This window comes from Ananas comosus, unplaced genomic scaffold (assembly GCF_001540865.1).
Source record: "Ananas comosus cultivar F153 unplaced genomic scaffold, ASM154086v1, whole genome shotgun sequence".
Classification (NCBI taxonomy): Eukaryota; Viridiplantae; Streptophyta; class Magnoliopsida; order Poales; family Bromeliaceae; genus Ananas; species Ananas comosus.
Window position 1 is genome coordinate 30287 of NW_017893432.1, and position 26079 is coordinate 56365.

The window sequence follows — 26079 nt, forward strand, 5'->3', positions numbered from 1 at the left end:
ACTACGGTGCGTCGGTCCTTTTTTCACTTTAGGAAGTTCTACATCTTGAGTTTTCCGAACGGAACCTAAAAAAGCAAAAAATAACCATCATGAGAGAAGCAAAAAAGGGACTACTTTATACGTTAAGAAGTAAATTTGATTAGTTGAGATTGGTTCCGTTTGGACCGTTTTGCTCCATCTTAACAAACTGTCTACTTGGGTCACTTACTAGAAGATCCTAGTTCAGACCAAGATGAATATGAACAATTATAAAGAAAAGACAATTTAAAACAGTCCAAGATGAAAACTAAGACATATGCAAATATGTCAGCCAATCATGATCACACACATCCAAGCACTCATTTACATGATATAGTTTCTTAATACACTTTATGCTAGCTCAGCAACTATATAAAGATAAGATGCAATCCCAGTCAAGCCATTAGGAATATTTCCTCAGCAACATGTCAGGATATCTAATTATGCTTGTTTGATTTAACTTATCAAAGATTCCCTTGAAGTGGTTTTAGGCCTTAATTTATGAATTTTCCTATCAACATGTTGAATCAATCATCTAATTTTTCTAATTCCCCCCTAATTTATGCAATTTCAGAATATCTTCTGTGCCAACCAAATATTTAACAACCAAAAACCAGAACTGCTGATACAGTACAAGAATGACTCTTACCATACATTTTAATTAGTTTAGTTGCTGTTCAGTGATTAGAACATTTTAATAAGTTTCAATATTAATTAATTGATTGCCAATATTCATTTCAGTTGGCTATATAGCGTGTGGTCTCAATGCTGAACGAGGGTTTCGAGATGGACTTCCATCTTCTTTGGCGTATTTATATATTTTCATCACAGGAATTTTGGATCTGCTTTTAGTTTGATTTAAACCCGATTAGAGTTGGGTTTGATAGAATCATTGCATACAAACAACAATCAGTGTTTGATTTAAACCTAATCAACAATGCTTAGCTTGAAACAGAAGAAGCAACAACTCCTCTTTTCTTCGAAACAGCCTCGCCTTCTGGAAGAAACAAAACAGGCAATGAAAATGACAAAAGTTCATTACATCATATATATATATATATATTTTATCTGCTATAAACAAAATATTAAATTAGGACAGCTACAAAACCAAACACTGTATGGTTTAAGTTTTAGCATATCTTCAAGAGTTCTAAGTTATGAGGTATAATATATTTTTAACCGTCAGACCCAGGCAGAATGTGTGCAAGGATGCAATTTGGAGTTGTCTCAGACGATTATACATGAACTACAATCTATAGTAGCATCATAAAACATTTAAGATGTCCGAACGACCATGAATGTTCTGCTAAATAGACCAACATCATAGATCATTTACTACGAAAGAGAAACAAAAAATACCTTCTCTAAAAAAATTTCTCAATTATGCGGATTAACATAGAAGAAACAAACCCAACCCAGCCTACATGAATTGTCCATCATAAAAATATACAACTCAGAGGAATCTCCATGTCTAGCATAAGAATTTAGAAAAGACAATGGCAACGCAAAATAGAGAACTAAATAGTGTTGCCCATGACACTTTTTTAGTCTCTAATTAAACTATCATCAACCAAGTTTAAGCATCTTTATTTACATCCATTCCATCAAACAATTCAGCCACAACTGATTTAATCTTAATATTTTCTACATTTTTCTCAATTTGGGAAACAATTCAGCTTGTCAATGACATTCTTGAGCTAGTTCTCTAAAGCAAGATAGTTGCTAATTACTAGTACACTAGAGTTTTAAATTGGTAGTATAAGCCTAACAAGTTATTAGTTATAGTAGGCCGCATCGTTACAACTAGTCTGGGAGCTTAGACAATGAATATATATTTAGTGTATCTGAAACATGAATGCGGTAGATAGTCAGATAACTCCTACTCTATCGGAATTATATTGATAAATCATACAATTTTCACAGAAAATTTTGGTTTCTGTATAAACCAAACCGAACCGAACTGCATGGCAATAAACTAAGTGAGCAGTTTTGATCAAGAAGAAAAGGAGTCCACACTTGTTTTAAGAGTGCACAGCCGAGATGGAATACCTGCTCATAGATGATGCTTAAATTTGAATGGTAAATAGGATAGAAGTTTCATGTTCATGTTAAATGGTCATATAAGCCCTGCTCAATATTTGGTATTCAAGCTAAAAAGTTTAGATACCAAAACTAGCATAAACCAACTAGTGTTTGCATCCTGAGTATCTTACAAGCAAAATGCAATAGCAAAAGGAGTCGAAGAACTTCTAATGAATAGCACTATAGCAGTACATATATTAGTGGTAAAATAGATTATAAGACAATAGTATCAAAAGATTATATAGCTCCCAGAAACTATAGTTCAAGATCATGGAAAGCAAGGCCCATGGGCCTAAATCTAGTTAGGAATGTTAAGTGGGGTAGCTATAGACTACATTGACCCACCAATTCTATAAGAATAGAAGCTCAAGCATTGTTATTGGAGGAACAGTGATCAATTTGTACAATAATAAGAAGTGGTTTAATTTACATTTCAAGGCATGAAGATAAAGCCATAAATCTAGGTTTAATGATAAAGAGACTGCTGTGTAAATAGACATGAGAGCTTGATATTATAGTAAGCTGATGATCAATTTTGCACCCATCATTGTGTTTATCTGTTGACATATAGCATAATTTAATAGCCTTTTCTTTTGTATCTATTTGTTTTCTTGGAGAAAAAAAAAAGAGAAAAAGCGAGCTTCTTAAACGCATCAATCAGAAACCAGAGGGCAAAGCTATTCAGTTGGCTAATCATGCATATATAACTGATTTGTGACAACAGTAAATCNAAAGCAACAGTAAACTATATGCAAGAGCAAAGGAATAAACTACATAGGGCCTAATTTCTTAAATAAATTAAATTAATTCAATCCCAAAAAATTTAAAAACAAAAAGCTAAAAGATAAATTGCAATTTCAAAGCCAAATTGTAATCTTACTATTCTTGCTTAGACGCAGATGGAAATGGCGATCCCAATAGAGGCGAATGTGTAGGGCGAGATCTAGCAGGAAAAAGGAAATCAAGCTTTGGATCAATTTCAAAATGGAGTTCACCTTCTCCTCTCTGCAAAGATCAACCTAGGCGAAAATGTTTCGCGGAGAGGAGATCGACACTGAGATGAGAGAGAATGCCACAGAGAGGACATAGTGAGAGCTCGCCATGGGAGATCACGGGAGAGAGCTTGCCATGGTAAGAGTTCGCCATGGTGAGGTTTGAGGGTTGAGAAGGGTTTGGGGGTTTGGGGGAGATAATGATCTGTTGAGGCAGGGGAGTGGTTTTTTTTTCTTTTTTCTTTTTTCTTTTTTTTTTGGGTAACTGGGTTGGACTTTTAATTAGGCTTTTTGCAATGGGATGGGTGGGTGGGTTGAGTAGGAGTAAGATTGGGTTTTATATTTGGGCCGGACCTTAGGTGGATTTTTGTTAGAAGGTTTTGGACATAAATGGGACACTTGCACAAAAGTGTCCCATAAATGTGTCCCTAAATCCCAGTTTTGTTGTAGTGGTTCCGGCGAGTCTACGTCAAGAAATCGAGGAAAAGCCCCATCTCGGCTTCGTTTACCGTGAGTCGGGGGAAAGCGGCGACTATAAATTGTGGAACTCGGATTCTAGTACCTTAGCATCTCTACGAGGTGGGTGGTGCTATCCGAAACAGTTGGATTTCTCTTTATGTCTAATGTCACCCATTGAGCATGTATGTGTAATAGGTGTCATGCCCCGAGCCCGCCTATTTGGTCGGATTCGGTCACGCCAACAGACCGCCAAACGTACAGGGTTTTTTCTGTACCACGGACAGAGTCTCCTCTATACGTCCAAGGCGTCACAATTCATACAATGCGTGAGGTTCCAACCAGGAGCAACATACAACAAAGATTGCATAAGGAAGATATCGAAAACATAAATACATCTATGCTATTACAAAAATTCGTCTCACATTACATTTTACATACACATTTTGCATTATTTAACTCTTTTTAGCTTCCAAATACAATCCGATTTAACATGATTATTACAACATTGTTCTTTTCATTTTTTTTACATCCCTAAGTAGCCGACTTAGGGTACTGCTATCTCTAGTCTCGGTGGTAGGGCGCTAACTACCGAGCTACGCCATTTCCTCGCGCCGCTGCGCCACTCACGCGTGAACCTGTACCCCCAAAAATAACACGGCGGTGAGAACTATTGTCCATAGTTCCCAATGGGTACGGCCACCCAAGGGAAGAGCTCGACCCACCAGGTCTAAAGGAGGCACTGCAAACATGTTAGTCCAACAAATATCCACAGATATATATAATTTATGCAACTAACAATTATTATGTTCATACCTCACAATATGCAATATGTGAATCAATCAAGTAGTTCACTTGATTCTATTCTTTACCGTTTGTCATTCTTCAATATTATTCGTTCTTGATTACTAGCCATTCTTTATCACTAGCCGTTCTCTAACGCTAGCCATTTCTTATTACCAGTCGTTCTTGATTCTTAGCCATTCTTTATTATTACTATACTTTAGCATTAACCGTTCTTTATTCTTTATTCTTTAATAAGGGTACTCACACCTTAGCCATATTATACTCATTTGCCATTCTTTCCTAAGGCTACTTTACCTTAGCCAACCATGCCACTCGACTCGGTCTTGAGTCAATCATCCGCGGATAATCCGCGCTCAGTCAGACTCGAGGTGAAGGAACTATCACATGCACCCCAACCTTCGTTCCGCAAACCCCATCGCCCAACGAGTCGCCAAGAACTACGTACACCCGTGGTCAGGGATTTTTCGGTGGGAGAGGAACATGCCGCATACACCCGCAGCCGAGATCCCCAATAGGGAGAGAAACATGCCACATACACCCTAGCCCTCACAATCCTCGAAGTTCTTCCAGTGGGAGAGGAACATGCCACATACACCCGCGGCCAAGAACTATCGAGCTCAGAAGTCCTGGGATTCCAGAATCCACTTTACATAGCTCAAGGGTTGGTCTCATCCTATAGTATCGACCTATCTAGGTCCAAGCCTTTATTCAACCTAAGTTTAACACATTAGGTCCAATGTCACTATGTTCATAACCTAGGTTCATTAGCACTAGGTTCAATGCAACTCATGTTCTTGTTTTCCTAGTTGTCCACACCTAGGAATCATACTTGACATGCCACTCATGAATCACCTATATTCAATGACACTAGGTTTCATTGCCACTCTTCATCCTAATTATTTATAGTTAGAATTCTTAGCTTACATGCTACACTTGTCGAGTTCTTTACTCTACATAGAGTTCATCGATCTTAGTTCAACCTTCATGTATATATTCCTTAGCATCTCATGCTCAAGCATTCATACTTAACATCTTTATCCTATGCATTCACAATTAGTATGTATCTTATACATTCATCTAGCATTCAACTTATGCATTCACAATTAGCATCTCAATCATGCATTTGTATAATATCTATGTCATCCATGTTACTTAGCATTTAGCTCATGCATTTTTTTTAACATATGTCTGATGTATTCATTCAGCATTTAGCTCTCTACTTCATGCATTCATATAGCATCTCATGGTAGGTAACAACATCAAGCATAATATGATTTAGGCATTTCATATTATCAAGTACCACCTGCAACTATACATGTATCAACAACATTCATACTTTACTTTAGCTTGGAAGTGATCTAATCACTTCGGTGAAGCACAACCCACCTTGTATGGTTACTAGGGTGCTCCGGTTCGAGTTTCGTGATTTTTAGCCGCCTATTTCTTCGCCTGCGGCAAAACGAAGCCAAATTAGGCTTTTTCCTCATATCTTTACGTAGACTCGTCGGATCGGCAAACTGAGTCTTCCAACAAGTTAGAAACACGCCCAATTTGGTTTCTACAAGGTCAATTTACCTTTAAACCAACTTAGGGCAAAAGCCCCAATTTTGGTGCCCTAATAATGTCATTTGCCCAATACACCATTTTGATCTCTAAAACAAACAAAAGCAAGTTTGATCATCATCTAGAACCTTTTAAACCATTCTTAGGACATCTGAAACAAACCCTAGGAATCCACCATGAGAGCTCATGGAGAAACATGAATTTTCATGGACTTCATGGCCTCTACAAGGTTTCTAATCATGTAAGAAGATCAAAACCAAGTGTTCTAAGGTATAAAACCAAACCCTAGCCTAGTTCTTACAAGAAACCTCACCTTAGTCTACAAGCTCACTAAGGTCCACCTTGTAAGAGAGCTCTAGATCCTCCAAAAACTCCAAAATCTCCTCCAAATCCTTCTCCAACTCCTCCAAATCCACCTTGGGAGAGTTCTCTAGAGAGAGAAAGAGAGAAATGAGAGAGGGAAAGGTGTTCTCACCTAGGAACAAGAGAAAAGAGATGGTGGGGTACTTTATAGGTTGCTACAATAGCAAATAGACCCTCCTTCTTTTCATATTTGTAGCAGACGATCCTGCTGTTTTCGCAGCACTGCATACCGGTACGCAGGTTGCTGTCACCGGTTTAACTATTACGCAGCAGCCAAACCTGAGAGCTGCCCTCTCGGGTAGCCGACCTGGTATTGGTACGCACCAGGGGTGTCACCGGTTTAACAGTCTTAAACTCTCCAACCCAAGAGTTGCTGTTCTCCGTTGCCTGCCTGGTACCGGTACCACTCCAATGCATTACTGGTTAACAATGCTCCAGACTGCAATTTGCATTGTTTCGACTCCAGTTCGCGCCTAGCAATACTAAAACCTTTCTAACTCTCTTAAAACTCAACTTTAATCCTTCCAATATTGTTGGAACGTCAAATGGACTTTGTCCAACTATTTCTCTAATACCCTTTAGTCAATTTGACTAAAGTCCGATATATCTACGAAGTTTCGGTATATTACAGTAGGATTCATGCATTGTAGGGTTAAATGAGAGCATGAGAATATTTATTGCATACTTTTAGTATAAAGATGCATATGAGTTGGTAATGAGACATTGAATAGTTGTGAACCCTATAGATGTATGAATTGAGAAATGATGAGACATGAACTTAGTTGTGGTAAAGATCATGGTGACATCGTGACAAGTGAGTGAAATAGCATTTTGTGGCATTAGTGAGCATAATGAATGCTAGAGAATGAGACACTTTGTGTGTTGTGGCATTTGTGAACATAGCATTCTCATAGTTGTGGATTGGATCATACTCACATGTAAGTCTTGGCTCGAGGGCGGTAGCTCCCTCTCGAGCGATAAGCTCCGGAGTAGTCATCACTAGGTTGTAGCGGGTATCTCCCCAGAAAACGGTCCCGTCGGGTTTTAGCGGGTATCTCCCCGATAGTAGGGATTTGGTTGGTGAGTTTTGGGGCGAAACCTACGGGTTAGCCAAGAGGATTGGGTATTGAAAATGGAAACTGGCATGCATCATGAGCATCATATATTGATTGTATCTTGTACAGGCATAGTAGCTGCATTTGTTTAGAAATGACTATCTACCTATCTGTTTTTTTTTCTACTTATGCCTGGTTAGACCTAGTGGGAAAGTCGGCGAGGTCGGCGGCCGAACCCACTGAAAACTTTCTTGTAGTTCTCATTCCACCATTTTTCAGATCCTAGCGCGAGCGGCGCGGTCGAGGATCGCGGCATGGATACCTTGCATTAGATAGCGGAATGCCAGTGAGTATAGAGGCACCTTGTGTACTTCATCTATTGTAGTTGATGAATGACATATGTAATGGTTTAATTTGAGAGATGATCCTGTATGTATTGGGAGAATGAATGTAAATAAAAATTGTAAGCCTTGTATTTGATTCGAAGTGATCAAGATACAATGTATGGATGTAATAGCTAGCTTACTTTCACTTGCTTAGTTGTTGATTGCCCTCGAGCAAGCCATGTATATTGCAATTATTCCTGGGCAAATGCTTTATACATGCTTTGTTTTAGAGCCTTGGGCGAGCAGAAGAGGTTCTGTCCGTTCGACATCTATAGACGTACCCGAACCGACCAAATCGGCGGTCTCGGGGCGTGACAACTATTCACTTAAGTGAATAGTAACATATGTTTCATTTCAATTATTCTTCGGCTTGAGGATGGCTTCGGACGTGAGTTGGACATCGTTTCGGACAATCCAATAGATCATTTTCGATGGTTCGACTATGCCAGAGATGATGGCACTGTCCAATTTTATTTCGACACAGGATTTTGAGAAAATCTACTTTTCTCATAGATTGGCCTTCTTTTACTTGATGTATTTACTTTTTAGAACTTTTCGGTGCTCCGTTTTGCGTGAAAACCTATGAGAAGGTGCCATTAGGCACAACACACGCACTGGTGAGTTTTCGATAAGAAACTCTAAGGTTGGAGGGCCTAATTGTAATCTTTGCAAAGTGGAAAAGGAATACTTTGCAAAGAGGCCATCATTTTATATGAAAATTTTTACAATTTTGGTAAGTGGAGGGATCTATATGAAAGTAGACTCAGAGATGATCTTATGTCTCAAATTTCACGGAATTTAGGTTTACCTGTGCAAATTGGCACTATGTGGAAGCCAGGAGAGAGTTTTATTAGCGAGTGGTATTTCGGTATGAAATGCGCATATTCGTGTAACAAAACGCACGAAGGAGTAGGTCTATTACGTGAACACGGGTACTTGAGAGGGCTTGGTGCAATTTTTATAAAAGATTGTTGGACTTCCTTGCAGTTTTACATAGGTTTAGGATGGTATATACATATATATAATATATACATGTGCACATATATGTCATCTGTTTTCTATATGTATAGAGAGTTATTGAAACCCCAATCGACCACCCTCTTACTCCTATCTGTACAGCCGTCGTGTTGCCTCCTTTATCGCCGTCGATCCTCTCTCCGGCCAATGAAGGGGCGACGAGATCCTTCTCTTTCCCTTTCTCTCTCTCCATCTCCCTTTCCCTCTCACTTGGGTTTGCTCCCCAAGTTGGCTTGTGGCTGCCGCCTCGCTACTACCGTCGCTGGCTAGCCACTCCGGCAGCCATCCCCGCCACGTACTGCTGTCGCTGCCGTCGAAAACCACCCTCAAGCTCGGAGCTCCAGCAATCTAAGACTAAGGCACTTGGTTGGAGAGGTTCCTCTAAATTCGGTATGGCCGACGCACACCGCCACCAGCTTATCGCCAGCCGCCGTAGCTCAAACCCCTCCCTGTTGGGACTGACCACTCATGGCTGACGCTGCCCCATGGGCTACGCAGGGGCTTGGGGAGGAAGGTGTTGAATGTTGCATCTAGTTTGGTTTTAGGCTGGGTGTCCCTTGTGGCCGCCTCTACTATTCCGACAGATCGGGCTGGCGGCGACCCTTCAACAAGTGAGCATGGCATTATGGGGCAATCGTTCATCACCGTGCTTGTAGTATACTGAGCTTGTGTAAATTACGAAGTTCGAGTAAGGGAAATGGCATTCGGAACCTTCCTACATGTTCTAAAGGGTTTAAAGATGTTTATGAATAAGTTTGAGAGTGATCGGGATGTGGGAAGCGAGAATGTGCATTGCTCCTGCGAAATTGGCCATTTTGTATTGGTGTACCGGTACATGCATGATGCTGTACCGGTACAGCAAGCAGCAGCAACAGCAGCTGCGTGGCAGCAGGCCTGTTTTAGTCTTTTGACACTCAGCCTTATCTCTAAATGACCCAGCTCGACTCCTGAAGCTGCTGGAGGGTCCCTGGAGCTCAGAGAAGGGTTTTGCATCTTCCTCACTTCCTCTCTCTAGAGTTTTTCTCTCTCTACACTAGAATCAAGGGTTTTGATCTATTTTCTTCTCCTTCTTCGATGCCAATTGTTTTGGGAGGCCAGGGGATTGTTGTAAAAGGGTGAAGAAGGTACTTTGGGAAGGTTTTCACTGCTCCATCACAGTAAGTAGCTAAGTGGAGACCTACTAAGGTGACTAACCAACTATTTGTTAGTTTGATGCTTTGATAGCAGAGTTGGAATTTGATTTTGAGTTTCTTATGCCTAGCTAGTTAAGGAGAGCTCTAGAGGCTCTAGAAGCTGGATTTGATGTGGGTTTTGTAACCTGAATCTAGAAAGAGAGTAAGACTAGAGTTTGGAAAGAGGTAAGTAGTAAATTGGTTACTTATTTGAGGTTACAACAAGCTTGGTAATGAAGTATTTTGGGTGCTCGTTGCTACAGCTTGGAGGCCCCTGTTGTGTTGAACTACTTGATATTGTGAATCAGGTTGAGGAGATTTTGACCAGCAAGAAGCAGAGTTACAAGAGATCTATATAGATGAGATTCGAGCCTCGAATTTGTGATTACCCAAGTACACTAATGCAGTTTTTAATAGTCGAGTTCGCAGCAGGCTTGCGACAGGATATTGGATAGTCTCGACTGAATTCTAGGAGCTTGGAAAGGTTAATATAGTGTCTTCACCTAAACCGAAGCAGGGTTAAAGCTGCAGCCTGGCACAAGGTAAGAAGTTCGCTAAAATTTGATGTGCACTACTGGTTTCAATGCAGTTTGTTGAAGTGATTCACAGCTGTAGTGCAGCAGGTTTGATGCTCATTTGGAGATGATTATGGAGACTCTTGAAGCTGAATTTGGGCTGAATTGAGAAGGACCCAACTTGGGTTAAAGCAGAGGTTTAGTTTAGACTAAACCTAGGTAAGAAGCTAGTCCAAACTTTGTAATTAGGTGAAGTGTTGCTATAAGTATTTGAATCCAGCTTATTGCTGAATTTGATTCATTAATTAGGGAATTTGGATACTTTGGATTGCCTACAAGTGTGAGAACAACAAAAACTGTCATCGAGCAGGTGGGTTGGACCTTCCCGAAATGAGTGAATTCCCTCTATGTCTCCTTTGAGATTATAAGTGAATGTATTGCATGCTTGTGAGAACATGAGTGTAGTTGACGAAATTGAGACATGCATCCATGTACATACCGTAATGGCTATATTAGCATCTTTATGCAAGAGAAAAGGAATTATGAAATTGCCTATTTCTTATAGATCATTTAACTTTATTGGACAACAAGGGCCAAGGGAATTATGTACATGGGAGGAAGTCCTGCTAAGCTATGTTCTAAACATCGTGCTTGAACTTTTAATCTATTTTACATAATGAAGTTATTTATACATTCATGTAGAATCAAGCCAGAGTATATTGAATAATGTCCCGCATATTTGTGTTATCCGGTAAGTCATCGTTTTCAATTGATAACACTAGCATGAATTTTGTGTTGTGAACATGATCCAGTTATGTAGTCAGAACTTGACCTTTGAATATAACATGAATGTACATGGTTAAACATAAGCTAGTGGAATGACGAGAATAGTCATGATATATACTTGTACAATCAAGTAGAAGTACTTACAATTACTTGTTTACTCCAAATAACGGAGGATTATGTGGAACTTTGAAACATGGGCCATAAGTCGTATGAACCTAGAAGGAGCATTAAGTATAACCTTAATAAACCATTTTCCTTATGTAAAGGGAACAGTGAAATGATTCATATGAGTACATATGGGTATAGCCATTATGATGTATAGAATATTCTTGTGTAAATTACACTAGTTATTGGTAGAATATGTCAACAAATGGTCGATAGTGGTTTACAATCTGGCACTACAGTGTCGGCATGGTGTCGAATTGAAGTTCCATGTCTGAGATATGATGAATTCGTGATACTGATGATACAGATTGCTCGCTTATGTACGAAGTAAGCACCAAAATGGATTACCGTGGGTAGTGTTAACTTCCACCGGGCCATTAGTCGCGGCACATACTAGACAGCCTTCGGGTGGGTCTTCATATTAGACAGCCTTCAGGTGGGTCTTCATAGTAGACAACCTTCGGGTGGGTCTTCATACCAGACAGCCTTCGGGTGGGTCTTCATATTAGACAGCCTTCGGGTGGGTCTTCATACTAAACAGCCTTCGGGTGGGTCTTCATATTAGACAGCCTTCAGGTGGGTCTTACAAGATTTAAACTTTGAGTAGTTAAACAACGAGTGGACATTGACTAGAATAGTGAACAATGACAATTTTATCATTCACATTGTGGACGTTGTGTCGGTTGGATATGTATTGATGAACAAACTAGCAAGTTGACATTTTGACTATGTTACTCATAATGACAGTATGTCTCCTTATTGCTAATGTAGGAAGTACCTGCAACTTGTTGATATATATATTTATTTCCGAGCAAATAGCATGATTGATTTATTTTCATACCTGTTACAGTTATTTACTTATTTATCACTATTTACTCATGCCACAGTTGGCCTAGTGGTGTACTTCGCCACTCTTGGCGGCTTACCCACTGGGAACTATTGTTTAATAGTTCTCACGCCCTCTTTGTTGTTGTTTTTACAGAGCCTTCCACCGCGGGAAAGGCTAGGGTTCCTGGCGAGGGGTCAACGGCTAGCTAGAGCTTTCTCGATGATAAATAGATGAACCTCTACCAATTTATTGTGATGTAGTTCAGTATTGTATATTAAGAGTATGTCGAATGTATTTGGTTTTCTTTACATTATGATAAGGTTCTAGGTTGTATAAGTTTTAAACTTTTAGTTGTGCTCTGATTACTTAGTTAAGTTATGATCTTGTTGCTAGATTGTTCATTCTCTTTGTAGACGCCTGGTGTACACTATGATTGTTTTATGTACACGGCGGGTCTGTGCACGTCATTGTGAGCTTCCGCTGATGTCCAGGGCGTGACAGTGCTCACCTCTGTTAAGGTTGGATTTGTTCCGGACAGTGAGCATGGCGTCCGGCACATCGAGACTTTGTGACCCATACCTTTGTTGGTTTTCAAAGTCACAAAATAGACGATAATCCCTTAACAACGTAATTACTAGTTAATTAATTTATCACGCACCAGATGTTCGATGATTTGCCGTAATGACCCTATCTGCGTCATTACTATCCCAGACAGCATGGATTCTTGCATGTATGATTCGAACTTGATGTTTGAGGTCCAAGAATCCCTCAATTGGGATTTAATGGTGATCAGCTTGTAAATGATGGTTTAGGTGTGCAATATAAGTGATTTTTGACTCCGTTTTCGCGAAATAGGTTTTTGCTACTGGTTACAGTGGTTGGGAAGCGTCGTTGGCTCGTTGGGAAGTCATTGGTGCTAAACACAAACCAACGATAGACCCTAGGTCGGTTCCGTCACCAAAATCGGTATTTTTGGAAACCCGGTAAGGCGGGCTTTGGCGATTTCACATTCGGATCGCACTACTCAGCGTGCGGTTGTCCCAACATCCAAAAATGAGTGTTTTCGGACAGCGAGGATGGTAAAATAAATTTTAGAGTGTTCGGAATACTTGAGGACTAATTTGGACCCCAAAATACAGAAATCGAGTGGTTTCGAGCGCGTTTTCTTATCGTGCAGGTTGGTGCTGTTCGTAGCTAAGTAGGAGCCTTATTGGCTGGTTTTAGTGTGAGGTTTAACACATCTGGTCACAGCAGGCTGTGGGTGGTTCCAGTGCCGAAATGGGCATCCCAGGTGCCAAACTGGTGATTTTCGAGATCTCGATTTTCTGTTTTGGAGCACTTTTTGTACGACTATCCCAAAGGCAAAAGATTGGCGTTTTGGGACAACAGACGAGGTGGGTTATGTTTTTGGCTTGTTTCAGGACATCCCGTGGGTTGGGGTGGCATGCCGATGAGTTGGTGAGACAATTGTGTGATTTTACAGTAACTGTTGAACGGGATCCGAAAATTCGGTTGTTCGCTTGTTTGGATTCATATAGAATCATAAGCTTTTGTAATTAGCGGGTTTGAGCTAATTACAGTTTTGGATGGGACTTTGCATAGGTCCAAATTGTGGTGGGAGGCATCAACAAGGTGTCGACGACTCGACTTTACTATACGGTAGAGGTGGGCACTTTGATCCGAAGTCGGTAAAATGGTGCCTACTCGGTGATTTCTATTCATGTTATCTCCTTTCATTTATTTGATACTAGGTGAGCTTTCATACATCACTTGGCTTCATAGCTAGTTGCTCTACACCTACTCTTATCTCATATTATCGTGATTTAGTGGTAGAACGGTACTCCTTAGTGATTGAGTTATCTATTGTATGATTATAGTAAATGACCTTGTTATTAGTGACCTTATAGTCGGTGACATCCTTAGTTATCTATTTCATGATATAACATTAGTTGACACTCTTTGTCGGTGACACTCCTAGATGCGTATTGCATGATATGATATTAGTTGACACTCGTTGTCGGTGACACTCTTAAATGTGTATTGTATTATATGACAATACTTGAAACTCGTTGTTGGTGACACTCCTAGATGTGTATTGTATGATATGACATTAGTTGACACTCATTGTCGGTGACACCCCTAGATATATATTGCATGTTATGATATTTGTTGACCTTGTGGTTGGTAACACTTCTAGTGGTATATCGCATGACTTGACATTAGTTGACCCGATGGTTGATGACACTCTTAGATAGAGATGGCCCTGATTGGTCGGTAACTCTTTGTGGATTACTTTTTTCGCTAGTTGCCATTGTTGGCCATTGAGCATATCACATCGATTGTCACAGCTCGTGAGCATCTTCACGTATACCAGTCGTTTAATCCACTGCAAGAGAGTATTCTTTTCCAAAAAAGTGGTCGTACATCCGACCTGTGAGCCCTATGAGGTGCCTGTTAGGGTTATATGCCAGGTGGGCGAGAAGGATATGGTTTAGCCTGAGGTCTGTAGACCAATATGGCAGTTGACCTTGTTGTTGGCATTAATAATCCACTTGATGCATTGGTGTACACTCTATTGTTCTTTATAGTAGCTAATAGTTATATCTTGATTGGTAGTTGTAGTTCCTTTCTAGTCATTATTGCTACCATTTCGGTGCTACTATTGATTATGCCTACTTGTCGATTACTACTCTATCTTACAGTAGTGATTATTGTTGTGTTTATTACCACTTGTTATTCCATTGCTATTGTACCTAATTCAACTATTTTCTGCTATTTATTATCTCTTCCATCTGCTGGTGAGTACAGCTCACCTTCGTCGGCTTGCAATACCTACTAGGAGGGGAGACGTGTTTACATGTTCTCACCCCTCACTATTTTTCAGGTGACATCAGCGATGAGGGTGAGGACTGTGTGTGAGGACGGTACTAGATAGTTATATTCCAGATCTATCCGTTGTTGATATATATTATTTTTCTATTGGATTAGTTTAGTTTATTACCTACTAATGTTTAAATATTAGTGGATGTATATGGATTATTGTTATTATGTGATCATTTGATTGTCTGTGTTGTGTGGTTGTATGTGTGGTTGACTCTGTATCCAGTGCTATGTTATGCATGCACAAGGAAGACTCTGTCTGTTTGTACAGGGGATTCTTTGTCTATGTGGCGGGTCTGTGTGCGTCCGCCAAGTGTTCTCAAAAGTGTTTAAAAAAATATATACACGTTTTCCACTAGTTTTCCTAAGAAGGATTTTCAAAAAAAACCCTGGGGTGTGACAAAAGTTCCCAACAAGCTATCTAGGTTTACCACTCTCTAAGAGATCATTGAAGAAAAAAACTGGACGATGATTATCTATATGATAGATAAAAAATAGGAGGGTGGCAGGCTAAGTTGTTTTCGCAAGGAGGTAGACTAGTGTTGGCCAACTCATTTTTAGCTAGCCTCTCACTTCATTTCTTCTTAGTCTTCAGGGCACCGAATTGTGTTTTGCATCATGTCTGAAGAAATCTTTCATTTGGAAGGGAAGTTCCTCTGTGAGTAGAGGGAGATGCCTGGTGGGATAGAAAAATGTTTGCAAAAATAAGATATAGGACTACCTAGAAATTGAAATATGACAACGATGATCTTATTAACAAAATAGTCGTGATGCTTCTTTACTAATCAGGGCCTACAGTTGAATAAAGTCATTAGAGCTTTTTATTATGCTAGGCTGAAGGCACTACAGAGGAAGTACATTTAGATCATACTTCCAATGGTATAGAAACATTGTGGAGCATAGAGAACTCTTCAAGTACGTAGGATAGTATACCGGTTAATTAGGGGATGAAAAGATGATAAATTTATGGTTGGACATTTGTTGGGGGGAGCTCCTCTGCCAACATATTTTCTTGAGTTCAATAGAGTTGTGAACAAGAAGATTAGAATTAAAGACTGTTTGATCCACTAAAGGATAATGGAGATGGAATGTAACCACATAAGGATTGGAAGACGAAACACGGGACAAGATAAGCCATTTGCAGGAATTAGAAAGTTCTTTCTACTGTGGTAGTAGATAACAGTAAAGATATTTAGATGAGATTCTATGACACTGGGAAGCCAATCAAAAGTTCCCAACTAAATCTAATGACTAGCATCGTATTCTCTTGCATCAATTTCTCCTTTGATTCTTTCATGAGCTAGTCCTCGCCTTTCAAAGCCGAGGGCCTTGCTTGATTGTAAGGACAAGATTGGTTTCAGCTTGCTAGATACTGCCTATTTACCGTCACGAATAGTAGGCTGCTTATAGGCTTTTGGTTGTGTTACAACAAACACACAAACGGAAACGAAATGACGAACACAAAATTATCAAACCACAAGCAGAAATGAAAGAACACACAGATTTACGTAGAAAACCCTTTGCAGGGAAAAAACCGCGGGAGAGGGAGGAGAGAACTTCACTATCAAAACTAAAGGGAATACAATGTTCTTCATATTTCAACCAACCACGATCACACGCCTCTAGGGCAAAAACGAAGAGAAAAAATTCATAACGGGTTTCGGATCCGATCCGTACCGCAGGGGGCTCCGCCCCCGCACCCCCTGGCGAATGTTAGTGGTGGGCTACAGGNTAAAGCATAGTATCTCTAAAATTTCTATACGAAGACGGTAGAGAACATAAAAGCAGTAGCGCTAAATCTTCATCATCATATTTAACTTCCATCATCTCCAGATCAGTAATAATTTCTTTAAACTCATCAAGATGGGTCTTAATACTCTTACCTTCTGTCAGATGGTGAGAATATAACTTCTACTTCAGATGGAGTTTATTGGTGAGACTTTTCGTCATGCATAACGACTCCAATTTCAGCCATAAGCTCGCAGCGTTCTTCTCCTTGATGACATGTTGTAAGATCTCATTTGAAAGGTGAAGTTGGATCTGCGTAAGGGCCTTTCGGTTCATCTTCTCCTTCTCTGCCATACTAAGGGACGAAGACATCTTCTCCATCCCGAGCAGCGCATCTTCTAGGTCCATCTGAGCTAGGATTGCGCGCATCTTCACTTGCCATAACGTAAATCGTGTGTCGTGGTCGAGTAAAGGGAGGTCGTATTTCATGGACGCCATTGATGAAGAGAACCCTAATCGATAAACCAAGGGCTCTGATACCAGTTTGTTACGACAAACGCACAGGAAACGAAATGACGAACACAAAATTATCAAACCACAAGCAGAAATGAAAGAACATACAGATTTACATGGAAAACCCTTTGCAGGGAAAAAACCACGGGAGAGGGAGGAAAGAACTTCACTATCAAAACAAAAGGGAATACAATGTTCTTCAGATTTCAACCAACCACGATCACACGCCTCTAGGGCAAAAACAAAGAGAAAAAATTCATAACGGGTTTCGGATCCGATCCGTACCGGGGGGGGCTCCGCCCCCGCACCCCCTGGCGAATGTCAGTGGTGGGTTACAGGCTCGGGCCTACGGCCCGAGCCCTCCACTACCCACCACAGACATTCATTTTCCCTTCACAATTTAATTTTCCAATTTGGTCGCACCGCGAAGTTGTCGGCGAGTCGTAAACCCGAACCAGAGTCGATAATAGATTTCGAGTCATATCTAACAGGTTGGGTGATTGGCCAAACAGTTGTTGATGCCTTCGAATATTCTTGTGCTGCATGATTTCATACTTTCTTGCTGCCTCAATTTGCAAAGCTTCATACCTCTATCCCCTCTCATGAAATATTTCCTCCAACTACTATGCCAGAATTCCCCATTTTTTGTTGCATTCCAAAGTGAGTTGCTACAACCTTTCTTCAATCCTATTATTGTTGCCTGACATAAGCTACTGCAGTCTCTCATCCATTGAATTTATTAAGGAGTTCCTTTACAGCCAATTCTTATTCTTTATATGTCATGTCACTTCCTCATCCATTAACAAGGTAAGAGTAAGACTGTAAGGAAGTGAATTCTCGAAATCCGAGAGTTGGACTTCGCTCAGAATCGACTAATTGTCGATTGGATATGCTTCAGAGAAGCCAAAGAAGTCAGAAACCCAAAAAGTGCATTGGCGAGGGCCTCGGAGAGCAAAGGAATAGAAATCTGCAACTTTACAGATTTTGCTCTCGGGGACCGGTCCCTGGTGGAAGGGACCGGTTCTCGTAAGCATGGTATGCGGCAGAAAATCTCTGCGCACAAAGTTTGCTCTCAGGGTCCGATCCCTCAGGCGAGAACCGGTCCCCGTACGTGGGGGAAATTGGATCAGGGTGTCCTGCGAGAGATCTGCTCTCGAGGACTGATCCCTCTGGGGAAGAGACCGGTCCCCGTGTGCGTGAGAGGCAGCTGCAGGCTGCTGCCTGAATGGCAATGCTCTCGGGGACTGGTCCCTGGCTGGAGAGACCGGTCCCCGAGCACGAAAAATGCCCAGTTTGGGCAGTGTGAGAGAAGCAAAGTGGACGGGCTAGACTACACTTGTGACTTGAGTTGGGGGTATAGAAAAGAAACCACTGTCCCTCTCTCATTTTCACACCCTCTCTCTCTCTCTAAACTCTCTCTCTCTCTCTCTCTCTCTCTTGAAATGAAGAAGAAAAGGAAGGAGAAGAAGAAAAGGAAGGAGAAGAAGGTGGAGAAGAAGGAGAGCAAGCAAGAGAAGACCTTGGTCATCGATCTTGCTTAGGAGGTAAGCTCATGAGCTCTCTAATGGTAGATCTCTATAGAAGGGTTTTTGTTCCCTAAAAATGGTTTTGTTGGAACCCTAGCTTGCCAAATAGGTGAGTTATGCTTGAATCTAGGGATTTAGACATGGATTCTTACATGGGTTGGGACCTAGGGCTCCAAATTAGGGTTTTTGGAAATGAGGGATTTTGATCTAAATTGATCATGTATTAACCTAATTGCTAGGTGTCTAAACGCGTGGAAAGCGACGGATTGAGCATTCGTCGAGCGGGTGAAAAGATATCGGCGAAATAAGGCCAAGCGAGCTTCGTTTTGACCAAAAGGGCTGAGACGACATCGTAGCAAGTGCCGAGTAGCATTCCTAGAACCTCTACGTCATCAAAGGTGGGGGGTGTCCATCCCGAAGCAACTAAGCTCCTCCCTATGTCTAAGTACTTATATGTTGATCATATTCCATATGTGTATATCATGCATATTACGGTGTTTAGATGTTGCATTTACTATTCTTGCATGCTCCTTATAGTGTGGCATAGTAGGCTTGACACGTGAACATAGGGTGCATGAGAATGAGCTATTGTGACATAGAACCCTATAGAGATAAGTTAAATAATAACTTGATCTTGCATGGATGAATATGACGATATATGACTAGAATAGTCGAGATCTTGCATCATGATGAGTGGCATGTGACCGAAGTAAACAACTTGATGAGTGACATTAGAACTTAGTGTAAAAGAACACTTGTGACATGATGACCCTAGTGACAGGGTATCCTCTGTGACGAAGATTGGATCATACTCACATAGTCTGTTTTGGGCTTGTGGCGGTCGCTCCACACAAGCAGTGCACTTCGGAGTTGTCACACGAGCTGGATAGCTCACGAGCGGGGTAGCTCACCGGGTGGGATACGAGCGGGGTAGCTCCTCACCCATTGGACTAGAAAGTGAGTTGGGGCGGAGGGCGGGGTAGCCCTTCCCCTATGAGATTTGAGCGGGGTAGCTCATTACTTATGAGATTAGAGCAGGGTAGCTCTTCACCTATGGCTTTTGAGATGTGTGACGAGCGTGATAAGAACGGGGTAGCTCCTCGCCCGTGAGATTTGAGATATCAGTCGGGGCGAAGAGCGGGGTAGCTCTTCACATCTTCACTTACTAGATTTGTAGTGTGAGTACCTATGGGATTTGAGTCGGGGCGAAGGGCGGGGTAGCTCTTCATTTAGGACATCTGAGTTGTGTGATGGGTGAGACAAGAGCAGGGTAGCTCTTCACCTATGTGATTTGAGATCTTAGGCGGGGTAACCTAGTGGATTGGGTAATGACATGAATAGCATAAGTGGATTTGCATTCATCCCATGATTAAACATAGTATATGATATTGGATTGCATAACTATGTCGTATTTGTATTTATTACATTGTTGAAGCATACTAGCATGATAGTAGGCTTGTTGCCAGATGATATTCCATGCATTGCTTACATTTGATGGCATAGTATAGTATAGACGCAGTTTCATATATATATATATATATATATATCTGTGCCAACTTAGACCTAGTGTGAAGATCAGCGGAGTCGGCGGCCGAACCCACTGGGAACTATATTTATATAGTTCTCACTCCACTTTGTTGCAGGGCCGAATGCGAGCGTTCCGGAGGAGGATCGCGGTAAGGGCGTAGTGCCCTAGCTAGCTAGTAGAGCATTCCTATTTGTACTAGAGCACCCTCGTGTGCATGTTTATAGACATGATGTATTTTGGATAGCTAGCATTAAATATGTGAGATGATCATGTATTCATTTTGGGAGATGAAAATGTAAATCAAATCAATGTAAATATCGAATGTCAAATGTGATGTAATAGCTANTATATAAAATATATATATATATATATATATATATATATATATATATATATATATATATATATATATATATATATATATTATCATTAAATATATATCTTATTTTGACATCTAAATACGACATCTGGGTTTTGGGCTCTAGTTTTTAAATCAAGTTTTGAATGGATTCCAAATTGCATGTCAAGTTTGTGCAAAATGTAATTCAAACACTATCCAAACTTGTTAGTGAATTAAAATATTTTGATATATCGAAACCAAAATTCTAATAAGAGTTTGATAGAAATTCTTAAACAAAGAAGGAAAGACACATAATACAAATGCCACATGATATCAATGCAGAGATAGTTCTAGAACAATGCACTACACTGTGGCAAGGCCATTTTTAAATGTTTGTCCTATTTTTGTATATTTTTCTATTCACAAGGCATTGTCTCTTCGTAGGGATATGTAATTTGGGCCATACCGTATCGGCAAAGATTTTTTGGGCCGAAACAGGCTACGACGTGGCCCGGTCTAGCCTGGATTTTGCCACCTTTCTTTGGGCCATAAGCTGACCCATTTTACTATTTTTTTATTTTTATATTTTAATTCTATTTTTCAAAAAAAATAATTGATTGTACAAAATATGTATAGTTTTTTTATTAAATAAATAAGTTTTAGATGACTTTTAAAAAAAAAAAAAAAACTTTGAATGGTTTGATGGCAAAATTGTATAGAACTCACCTTAACTATCGCCAATTTCGATCTGACTATCTAATCTTTTAAAATTTTGTTTTAGCTACCTAATCTTTTTAAATTATTTGATTTGAGTTAATTAATGACTCTTTAATTTCAAATTTTGAATGTATTGTTTATCTTTATAGATTCAATTAGTATATTTTATGCAATTTATGCAACTATAAATTTATAGAAACAAGTAATTAGCTTAAATTTTATATCGAAAAAACCATGAAATGACTTAAATTAAATCAATTGAAAAGTTGGTTACTAAAGTCAAAATTTTGAAAGCTTGGATAGTTGAATCAAAATGGATGTATACTTTCCTACTTAGTTCAAATTAATTCTTTAAGAATAAATGAAAAAACTAAAAAGTATTTTATTAGAAAAAAGAAAAAAAATATAAACAAACAGATCGGACGGCATAGACACAGCCTATATTAGAATGCGGGCCGGGCCGTGTCGGGTCATGGGCCAAAAGGGTCAGGCCCACCATAACTTGCACCATGGTGCAGGCCGTGCCGGGCTGGGATGTCACTACAACAGAATTAGGTTATAGGGACACATATTTGGGACACTTTTATCTAAGTGTCCCATTTATGTCAAAATTTAAAAAAATATCTACTAATGTCTAAATATAAAGCCGAATCCAACAAAAAATAAAATGTTACTATATTCAACCCACCCAACCCAGCTCATTTGGCCCGATTCCAAATAGGGAAAAAAAAAAAAAATCGATTACCATCTCTCTTTCTCCCCTCCCTCAATCCACTGAAATTCTAGACGAAGGGTCCTTCCCTCTCGTCCTTCTCCGCCACCACAACCAACGAGATACAGTTCCGGCGGTTGCTAGATGCTAAAATAAGTGTTGCTAAATTAACAGCACTTTTTTAGGTTATAACGACACTCTTTAACTGTCACTATATATCTAGCGACCCCACATATAGCAACACTTTTTAAAAGTGTCGGTAATTTAGTCAGCAGCACTTTTTTTGACCTATACCGACATTTAAAAGTGTCGCTATAGACCATTTTTGTTGTAGTGTGTGGGCCAGCTGGATATGGCCTAGCATGGCTTGCAAACAAGGAACCCCTACCACTATAAGAGTAATGTGGCATAAAATAAAAATTAAAGAGGCCAGAAGTTGATAACTTATAGGGTAAATTGTATTATTACTCTCTAAACTTTTGACGAAGTTTCACTTTACCCCTCAAACTCCTAAAATAGACATCTAGCACCCTAAACTCTAATATTTCATTCATGTTATCCGTTCCGTCAATTTTTCGTCAAGCTCCGTTAACCGGAAACTGGCGGAAGGGATAAAACGAATGAAATATTAGAATTTAGAGTGTTAGATGTCTATTTTAGGAGTTTGGGGGGTTAAGTGAAACTCACCAAAAGTTTATGAGATAGTAGTGCAATTTACCCTGTAGCACTCTTGACTATAAATTATTTTATTATAATATATTACTTATGGATTGACTACTAACCCTTAAGTTAGTGATCATGTTTGATTTTGAATTTATATATATTTTTTATCCTAAAATAAATCATGTCATAATTTATCCTACATTTTATTATAATAAAATAAAAGTGAAATAAATAAATTAGAGTAGCCTAAAGATAAGAAAAGAGCGATACTAACTATCTACGATACTCGAACACTCTACTGTCCTGGTGTACTCGCTAATATGGTTAATTTACAATAGATATCCTCACTAGGATATAGAAATTTTAATTTTCAGTTAATTTTCTGTAGTACTCATTTGTCCCTTTTATCTTTAGAAACATTGTTCTAAAGTATTATAAAATATTATTCTATATTTTATATTAAAAATTTTTAATTGGCTGAAATGAAGTACAAAAATTTTATTTTAAGCTACAATAAAATTACATTGCATAGTTTCATAAAAAATAAGTGCATTTTCTAGAACAATACTTCTAAAGATAAAAGGGACAAATGAATACTATAGAAAATTAACTGAAAATTAAAATCTCTATATCCGAGTGAGGACACCTAAAGGTGTTCAAAATATCCGATATCCCATACCCAATCCAAACCCAATCCGGACCCGAACTGGATCCGAACCGGACCCGATAAAAAATGAATAGTATACGGATACAAAAAATTACCCATTAAAGTTTCGGGTATGGGTCCGGATATTTTATACCCATGCCCGATTTGGACCCGACCCGAACCTAACTTTTAAACGGGTAGGGTCCGGAATAGTTTTCAAATCCGGACCCGGACCCGGACCCGATGAAATATCCGATAGTAAATAAAAAAAAATAAACTTTTGAAGTTGAAGGATCAATTTTAATATGATTTATAGATGATGAGTCACTACGTATTTTCATCCTAATGAAACCCTAGCCGTCTCTTTTACTCATTACTTTTTTCTAATTTTTTTACTCTTTGTTTTCTACTCCTTTTTTTTCATTTCATTTCCACCAACAATATTTCATTGTCATCATCATCATCAGTGTCATCATCATCATCAGCGACAATATTTCTTTTGAATGAATTTTATTGGACGGTACAATTTATTAGAATGCGAGTTTTTTTATGGTGGGCTTTATAGTTTGTCTATTGACTATTTAATAAAGTTTATAAAAAAAATATATTAATATGGATATCCATACCCGATCTAAACCCGATCCATATCCGGTCTTGAACGGGTAGTATACGGGTAGTCACTACCCAAACCCGCTCAAATAGACCCGATGGGTATATTAGTAACTTTAGTACCCAGATCCGGACCCGACCCGAAGTTAAATGGGTAGGGTATATATTTTTTTTTATAACCATTTCTTTTTAGGGTATGGGTACAGTATATTAATTATCCAGACCCGACCCGGTCCACGGACATCTGGACACCTATTGTAAATCAACCATATTAGCAAGTACACCAGTCACCAGGACAGTAGAGTGTTCGAGCATCATAGGTTTTTTTTTTTTTTTTGAGAAATAGGTAGCACGCTACCCGCTTCGTTTTATTTCATTAAGAAAATAAATTTAGCTGGAAATGTGAATCAACTAGGATTCGAACTTGGATCTCGGATACCAACCACCAAGTCCTTTGCCACTTGCTCTAGGAACGATCGGTGCATCATAGGTAGTTAATATCGCTTTATGGTATGATTTATTTTAGGATAAAATATAATATATAAATTCAACATCAAGCATGATCACTAACTTGAGGATTAGTAGTCAATCCATAAGTAACATATTATAATAAAATAATTTATAGTCAAGAGTTACGGGTAAATTGCACTGCTATCTCTTAAACTTTTGACAAGTTTCACTTAACCCCCCAAACTCTTTATTGTAAATCATTTTTTCAATAATATACGGCTGTAGTGTTTTTAAAACGGTTCTTTGAAATTTTTCAATAAAATTTTTTTAACGAAAGGTAGACTTAAGTCAGGTTGTGAGATGTTGCAATTTGGTTTTAATTAAGAGTTTTAATTTTATTTAAAGCGTCTTTAGTGAAAAAGTCTTAAGTCCGGTTTGATAAAGCGTGATAAGTTTCAGTTGTAAATTTACCAAATTTCAATACTGAATCCCGGACAAACCGGATCGAAGACTTTTTTACTAAAGGCTTTTTCACTAAAACCAAACCTCTTCATGAAAACCAATTTTTGACATCTCGCAAACTCCCTCAAATCTATTTTTATTAAAAAGACTTCACTAAAACTTTTCGACAAACCGTTTAAAACAAAATTATAAACATATTTAATTATAAAAATAATTTAAAATTAAATTTTATTAAATTTTAGATTTAAATTAAATTTTATAAATAGTTTTAGGCATTTTGTGATCTTGAATTTTCGAACACCCAAACCCGATCAACAACTTATATATTCAAATCATACAGAGAGTACTAAAGATTTCATATCTTCGAAAACATGAACATTCAACAAAAATTACCATCTTATAAATTAAGTTGCTAGTCGAGGTAATCCGTATTAGATGCGATAACCTTAATAAATCTTTAATTTAAAATATTAAAAAGCTGTAATAAATAGTTCACTAATTTTCTAGAGTTTTTTATTGATAAAATTGCCAGCTACACCGTGCAAAAATTCAAGTTACTAATTTTGTTAGGTTTAATATACTTTAAAATTATTTTTGAGTATAAATTGTAGTTATCGTTCTACCTATAAAGACTAAACTTTAAACTCAAAAAATAGTGATAAAAAATACTCTAAAAATAAAAGTCGGCAAGTAAAACTCTGATGAGCAAAGCATCCTTTTATTTCAGTTTTTTAATACTTTAAACCAAAGATCTATTAAGGTTATTGCATCTAGTGCAGATTACCTTGGCTAGATGCTTAACTTACAGGGTAGTAGATTTTATTAAATATTTATGCCTCTGGAGATATGAAAGCTTTTATATCTTCGGATTGAGACATATATTCAATACCCATTTAACATAACAATGGAGGACTTGAAAACCTCTTCAAAGTGAAATGGACAGCTAGAGAATTTTATCTGTAGATTATGGGATTTGAGATTAAAAAGTAAATACAATGGGGAAGACAGTCAAAAGGCAATTCAAGACAATTGGCTTTTGACTGCCTTCCCTATTTTACTTACTTTATAATCTCAAATCACACAATCTACAGATAAAATC

General features: G+C 38.9%; 2 long non-coding RNA genes across 2 annotated transcripts; one reads left to right on the top strand and one right to left on the bottom strand.

Annotated features, from left to right (window-relative positions):
• Positions 1 to 728: 728 nt before the first annotated feature.
• On the bottom strand, positions 729 to 3354 carry LOC109706047. Its single transcript, XR_002215026.1, has 2 exons — positions 2981 to 3354; positions 729 to 1015 (listed from the first exon to the last, which is right to left on the bottom strand). It is a non-coding gene; the product is annotated as an uncharacterized LOC109706047 (long non-coding RNA).
• Positions 3355 to 9708: 6354 nt separating this feature from the next.
• On the top strand, positions 9709 to 10257 carry LOC109706044. The gene is made up of 3 exons (XR_002215024.1): positions 9709 to 9924; positions 10001 to 10097; positions 10175 to 10257. It is a non-coding gene; the product is annotated as an uncharacterized LOC109706044 (long non-coding RNA).
• The last annotated feature ends 15822 nt before the right edge of the window (positions 10258 to 26079 follow it).